Source organism: Pteropus vampyrus, unplaced genomic scaffold (genome assembly GCF_000151845.1).
Source record: "Pteropus vampyrus isolate Shadow unplaced genomic scaffold, Pvam_2.0 Scaffold192, whole genome shotgun sequence".
Classification (NCBI taxonomy): Eukaryota; Metazoa; Chordata; class Mammalia; order Chiroptera; family Pteropodidae; genus Pteropus; species Pteropus vampyrus.
This window is the reverse complement of record NW_011888973.1, coordinates 1,867,758-1,874,594: the sequence shown is the minus strand read 5'-3', so window position 1 is coordinate 1,874,594 and position 6,837 is coordinate 1,867,758. Positions and strand designations below refer to the sequence as shown.

Below are 6,837 nucleotides of genomic sequence, written 5' to 3'. Positions count from 1 at the left end.
GAGGTTCTGGATGAGGAGGCCCTCAAGGAGCTCATAATGTAACATTCTTTCCATGCGTATAATGGAAACAATAATAAACACTGCCATCTATTTCTTGAAGAGATCACAAAGAGTAGCAACATACAATTTGTAAACTATTAACAAAGCAGAATACACAGGACTGTGAGGAGATGCCTACTGTCAGGAGCAATTCAACTGAGGAAATCCAAAATTCAAACTGGAAAGGCTTGTAAGACGTCGGTACTCAGGGAAGAATCCTGGTGGTCTATGATTCAGGGACTAAGATGTGCATCCATGTAGTTAAGCTCTCCCAAATATAGTTATCCAGATTTAGCCAGGATCTGAATAAGCCCCAAAGAACAAATCCTTGCTAATCCCAAACTGCAACCCTCATATTGACAAAAATTATTCCACGGCTATCTGTACTTGGTACAGGGGAACCAGGATGCCACTGTTTGATGAAAGGGCGCACCTTTTTTCTAGTCCTAGTTAAAAGAATAACTGTGCCATGGTAATATGCAGTTCACCCGTGACTTTGGGATACACGGGAATTAAAAGCAAGGGTCTTAGGGATTCAAAACACTATGGTTTTACCTAAATTCCACACCCTCTCCTTTTGTTTAGTGGGTGAGGTTTGGGATCTTTAAATGGATAGCAAACTGCCAAACTAACGCTTCCCTAACAGTGCTAAGCCCACCAACACCTGGGAAGTAAGGGTGCTTATTTAACTCACAGAGGAGATAATATCAGCTGATCTGTCCTGAGCCAGTAAGTCCACAATGTGCTCCCAAATGGCTGGAAGACCCAGGAGGATCAGCCCGATGACTGTTGAAGAGGAAAGGTGCCCTGCTGTGCTGATCTTGACACACACACGCCATGGGATCGTGGCTGCGTTCAGTTCCGACCTAATTAGAGGGGGCTCCACACAGGCTCCTGACAAAAGGGAGCCTCTGGGTGCTGCCAGCAGGTTTGAGGCTCAGGACCAGGGACAGAGGCAGCAGGCGGGGAGAGGCTCTGTTGAAGTCACAGCAAAAATACACGTAGGAGAGACAGGTAATTATCTCAAGGTCTCTGAATTTCAAATAATAAGAATAATCATGCTTTAAATTCCTATGTTGGAATTTTAATCAATTCCCTAAGTGCTAATCATTTAATCCTGGGGTTTATGGACATTCTGTTTTTCAGGAACACCTATCTCTAAGGAACCTTGATTTTTTTTTTTTTTTTTTTTTTTTAGAAACAAGAGTATGAGGCTTCTCACGAGCATCATTTATCAAAGAGAAGAAAGCAGAGAAAACTCTTAAGAAAACAGAAATAAAAGATCCTTCGGAATCTCACAGAAGCACCCACATCAGCAGTGCATAAATTGCCAGCAAATAACCATCGGAGATGTAACACTGTCTACCGATATCTTGAAGATTCTGGGGACATGCAAACGACAAGACATAACTAGCTCTAGTGCGTAGCCCTGGGGAAATTCTACAAACTCTCATCACTCACTGAGAATAAAGTCTCTTTGTTTGCTTTATCGGTTTTAGTTTTTGACAAAAGCATGGAAGGAGAGTAGAGGTCCTCAATGTTCCTAATTTGAGGACATAAAAATCTTCATCTCCGGGACATGAAAATCAATCGATAACCAAATTAAAAGGCACACAATAGAGGAAAGTACTGAAATACAGTGAGGTAATATCTTCAATAAACATGGAGCTTATATAATTCAGTAAAAGATAAAAATCTCAATACAAAAAAAAAAACGACATAGACAAGAGAATTGTTCAGACAAGAAAAAGGTCAATACACCTATTTTAAGAGATAAAATTGATCAGTAATCAAATAAATAAAAATTGTAACGGTATGGTTTTGTCTGCCAAATCCTAGCACCCAGTGTTGATGAGGCATGAGAGAAAAGACGTCACATCATGTTGTGAGGAATATAAATGTGATGTCTCAGGAGGACGATGTTTCGATACATATCAAAAAAAACCTTAGAATGTACGTAACTTAAATAGGGTTATTACCCTTATCCCAAGAAAACGATAGTGACGTTTGTGAATAGGTGTTATTTATTAAGAAAAACTGAAAATAACCAAATTTTTCAAAATATGGGTTTGGTTAACAGAATAATAACGCATCCAAAATACACAGGAGTGGGCATATACTAATAGATTATAAAGAAATATATAATAGTATAAGAACATTTCGCTAAGAAAAATAAAGCCAATAAATAGCATGTCTAGGAGAGTATATTATACATCACAGGAAAGAGAAAATAATAGGAAACAACAGATACCAAAATACTGACAATAAATTGTCTTTTTGATGGTATCAGAGATGATTTTTTTCCCATGGTACATCTTGGTAATCAGTTTCCACGTTTTCCGTATGGAACTCATAACATTTTGTTTTAAATTTTCTATTAATTTTACTTTAAAATCAGACCACTTAATGGTCCAATAAAGAAATAAAGAGTAAATATAGAGAGATATTTAAATTAAGAAAATACACTTGGTTAACAAAAGTGAACCTTATCCAACTAGAAATTAAATAAAATGTAACAGATGAGCAAAGTTCATAAAAAATAATACACAAAGCTAGACAGGGTCTACTGAAACAAATACTGCTATAGTCAGCCAAAAAAAAACTGTATTTATAAAAAGTTTAACATCATGGAAAATGCTTCTATACAGTCATTTTAAAACACATTACATGTATCTAATTTTAACAATGCAAAAATAAATATACATTCATAGAAGAAGAACAGGACAACATAAGCCTCAATTCGTAGCATTACTTTGGAATGGTGTGGTTCCCTTTGGGTTATTTTCACAAATCTCTACCTGAGACTTAAATTCTTCTAACAGTAATTAGAAGCTATTGTGACAAGAGTCCTAAACCAGAACACTCCGCACACAGGCATTCCTACCCAGGTCCATCTGAACACGAGTTCTGAAAAGATGCTATTTTTTGGAACATAATTATCAACATGAAGCATACTTTATGAGACAGTCACGTGATCCGAGTTCTACCTCAATATGAGGTTTGAGGTACACACATTGTGTTGGAAAAACCTGCATTGCTCTTACACTACTACCACAGCACACCACTTATGTCACCAAACATGGGGGTGGGGGGGTTGTCGCCGGTCCAGGGTGTCACCTGTGCTATATATCAGAGGTTCCCCTAACTCTCTCCTTAGGTTCCATTAATTTGCTAGAGTGGCTCACAGAACTCAGAGAAATATTTTACTTACTGGATCACTAGTTTATTATAAAAGTCTACACTTCGGGAACAGCTAGACGGAAGAGAGGTACAGGGCAAGGTATAGGGCCAGGTACGGGGCAAGGGCACGGAGCTTCCACGCTCTCTCCCAGCGCACCTTCTCCACCTGTTCACCAACCCAGAAGTTCTCCGAACCCTGTCCTTTCGGGTTTCATGGAGGCTTCATTATATAGGCACGATGCAGGAAATCCTTGGCTGTTGGTGAAGGAACTCTCTCTCTAGCCCCTCTCCCTACTCTGGAGGTCAGGGGGTGGGACTGTGAGTCCCAACCTCTAAACACATGACTGGTTCCCCAAGCGAGGACCATCCCCACCCTTAGGTGGCCCAGGGACTTTCCAAAAGTCATCACGTTAACATAACAACAGATTCCTTTACTGAGATGAAAACCAAATATATATTTCTTATTATAAATCACGATATCACAACTATAAAATTGCCCATTTTCAATGTAGTTTGGTGCATTTTAGAAATTTATGCCGCTGTGCATTCAGCACCACAATCCAGTTTCAGAGCATTTCCATCACCCCCAAAGTTCTTCAACGCCCTGCCGTCAATTCCCGCCCCTATTCCAGCCCCAGGCAACACTGATCAGCTTTCTCTATATACAGTCCTGCCTTTTCTAGAGATGCAATTAAATGAAATCATGCAACTTACAGTCTTTCACGTCTGAGTCCTGTCCATCTGTGTCGTTACATGTATCGGCAGTACGCTCCTTTTTAGTGTTAAATACTACTCCATTGAATGGATATACCACATCCCATTCACCATTCATCCGAGTTGCTTTCTCGTTTTGGCAATTACAGATAAGGCTGCTATGAACATTTGTGTGCAGGTCTTTGTGTGAACATGTGTCTTCGTTTCTTGGGTAGATACCTAGGAGTGGAACTGTGGGGTCATATGGTAGCTCTGTGTTTAACTTTTTGTGACATCCCCAAATTGTTTTCCACACGGAAATGTGTACTAGTTCACATTCTCACGAGCAACATGTAACACTTCCTGCTTCTCCACCTCCTCGGCGACGCTGACATTCCCTATCTTTCTAATATTAACCATCTGATCCTCTATGAGGATCTCATGGGATTTCCCCAAAGACTAATGAGGGGAAACCTCTCTTCACTCTAGCCCGATCTGGAGCGCCTTTTCACCCGACAGAACGACCCGGCGAGCTGGGCAGCACGCGCACTTACAAACGCGCAGACCAGTGTCCCGCAGAGGTGCGTTAGCCTGGCCAAGGCAACAGGACGCAGGCACAACGCGGGGACAGGATGGGGTCCGCCAGGCCCCAGCCTGTGTGTTTTCTCTGGCGGTGTACAGATGCTGCCATTTCCTGTGCCGCAGTCACCCATGATCCATGCTCTCACAGGGAGCCAGAATTAGATTTATTTTAGGCATTATTTCACTCCAGAAGAAAACTAAAATGATGACTGAAAACATGAAAGACCCCTCACGCCATCCTCCCAAAATAACCTTTTATGACTTCTTAGGAATCGTGCCTTAGAGCACCCCTCATCTCTCATTCACCGGTCAAAATAAAGAACGAGGGTGCTTAGCAGTTTTGCCAAGAAGACTGTGGTCCCCGCTCAGCAGGTCTAATGCACAGGAACGATGACATGAGGGACGCAAAGCCCAGCCCGGGGCAAACTCCGACACCAACCTCTCTTCACACGCCGAGAAGAGAATTTTCAGCTGCTAAAAATACTCCGAGGTGCGACTTCAGGGCACAGAGGAACACAAAATGAACGCATGGGCCGCATGGGCCGCCGCCGAAAACGTTTACGGGACACATTTTCCTGACGCCACAAAACAGCATCCATTCGAAAGCTGACAACGGGGAGATTTAACCGGAAGGGCCCGAAGGCCATGATAACAGATGGGAACAGCGCTACCGTGCCGCGCTGGCAGCAAATGAATATCGTCACCCTCAGCGGTGGGCACAAGTCCAGCGAAAGCGCGGAGCGCAGACCACACTGTCAGACGCTGCCCCTAAGGGCCTGATCCGGGAGGTCGCTGCTTCCCGTGTCACTGCACCGCGTGCCAGGGCTACACCACGGACAGTCACCGGAGCAGCTGGGCAGCCACCTGATCTATGATTCGGGCGCCTGGCAGTGAGGCTGTCACAGGACATGACTGAGAAAGGTGAAAGGTCAGCTGTGTCCAGCCACATCACGTGGTGCCCCCTAGAGGGGTAACAGATATAGACTTAGAAAGACCCCTCTTTTCCAGCTGGGCCTAAGTCTTTGCCAGCGGATCCAAACCTTGGCCACCAGACTATGGAAAAGACACCAACCTCTCACCTTTTTGGACAGAAACACCTAGAGATTAGTAAGTCGAGCAGCTTCTAGAGCAAGAGCCAGAAAAGCAGATGGGAACGCCTCGCCTGGGGCGCCCACCGCGCCCCCTCTGCCTGATGCTTCAGGACGAGCGTGTCTTGGGTGCTCCGATGGCATGAGCTGTTGAAAGTCTGAATTTGAACTCTAAGGAGCCCAAGAGAATGGAAAGACCTGGGATTTGACTAAAACGATACTTAAGGTTGGACAAACAGGGATGCTGCCCACGTTCAAAAGACAATGTGACTTGCCAAGCGCCTCCAGCCCTTTCTCTGTCCCCAAAACGTCCCATACTGTTGTTCTCTGGGGCTTCGATTTACCAGTGTACTCCCCTATCACCACCCCCAATGTCCCCATGTCACCCGTTAGTCATCCTTCAAGTCTCAACTTAAATGTGAATTTCTTCCTCAGTCTGATGCTGTCACGGACTCTGCTGACCGCTGCCAACACAGTCTGACGCTCCCACTGAGTCGCACGTCCCAGACTCCTCTGTAATCAGTGAGTCCTGGGCTGGTGTGAACTGCCACGCCCCTCCCTATTCTCCTAAACACGGGACACGGACAGAGCAGCCGAACTCACATTTGGGTTGCTAAGGCTACCATACTGCTTGTGTGTACTGGGTGCTTCGCATAGTTCAGGAATGACAAGAACTGTGCCCCCAAAGCAGCGTCCGGCCACGCGTCTGAGCGACCTGCCTCACCCAGCTGTCTCTCGCTGCACTCAACTGATGTCGGGGGTGGAGCTTTGCTGTCTCCCCCTCTTGCTGCTCTGTTTTGGGCACCTCTCACCCTCCTGGCCTTCCCTGTACCTCTTCTCCTACCGAGTACGTGGCGTGGGCTGGGGCAGGAGGGGAGGGAGGTGGAAGGAACCATCCGCAGGAAGGAGAGTGGCAGAACTCACATCTGAGAGAAGAACAATCCTTTGCTTTAAATGTTGCAGACAGTCACGGTTTTCCACCCAAAACAACACATTTCTGAAAGACCTATCGGCGAACTCTTTATAGCTCTGTCTCCTAGCTCTGTCGGCCACCATTTCCAATCGCTGTCGCTGTGTCCTGCTTTTTAAAATCTATGCTGGAAATGGTTTGGTGCTTTCTTATTTTCTTAAAGGGATGAAGAGAGAAAAGGAAGATGATGTGGCAGCATAGTTAAAAAAGGAAATGCAAGCTGTGACAAAAAGTCTCTACAAACACGTCACGAGTACAGTCTTTGGGTTTCCTAGCTCAAATACC

General features: G+C 44.6%; 1 protein-coding gene across 1 annotated transcript in view; it reads right to left on the bottom strand.

The window, feature by feature from the left end:
• Positions 1–6,837, bottom strand: part of VOPP1 (VOPP1, WBP1/VOPP1 family member) — a 65,586-nt gene that overhangs the window by 32,093 nt on the left and 26,656 nt on the right. The window lies entirely within an intron of this gene.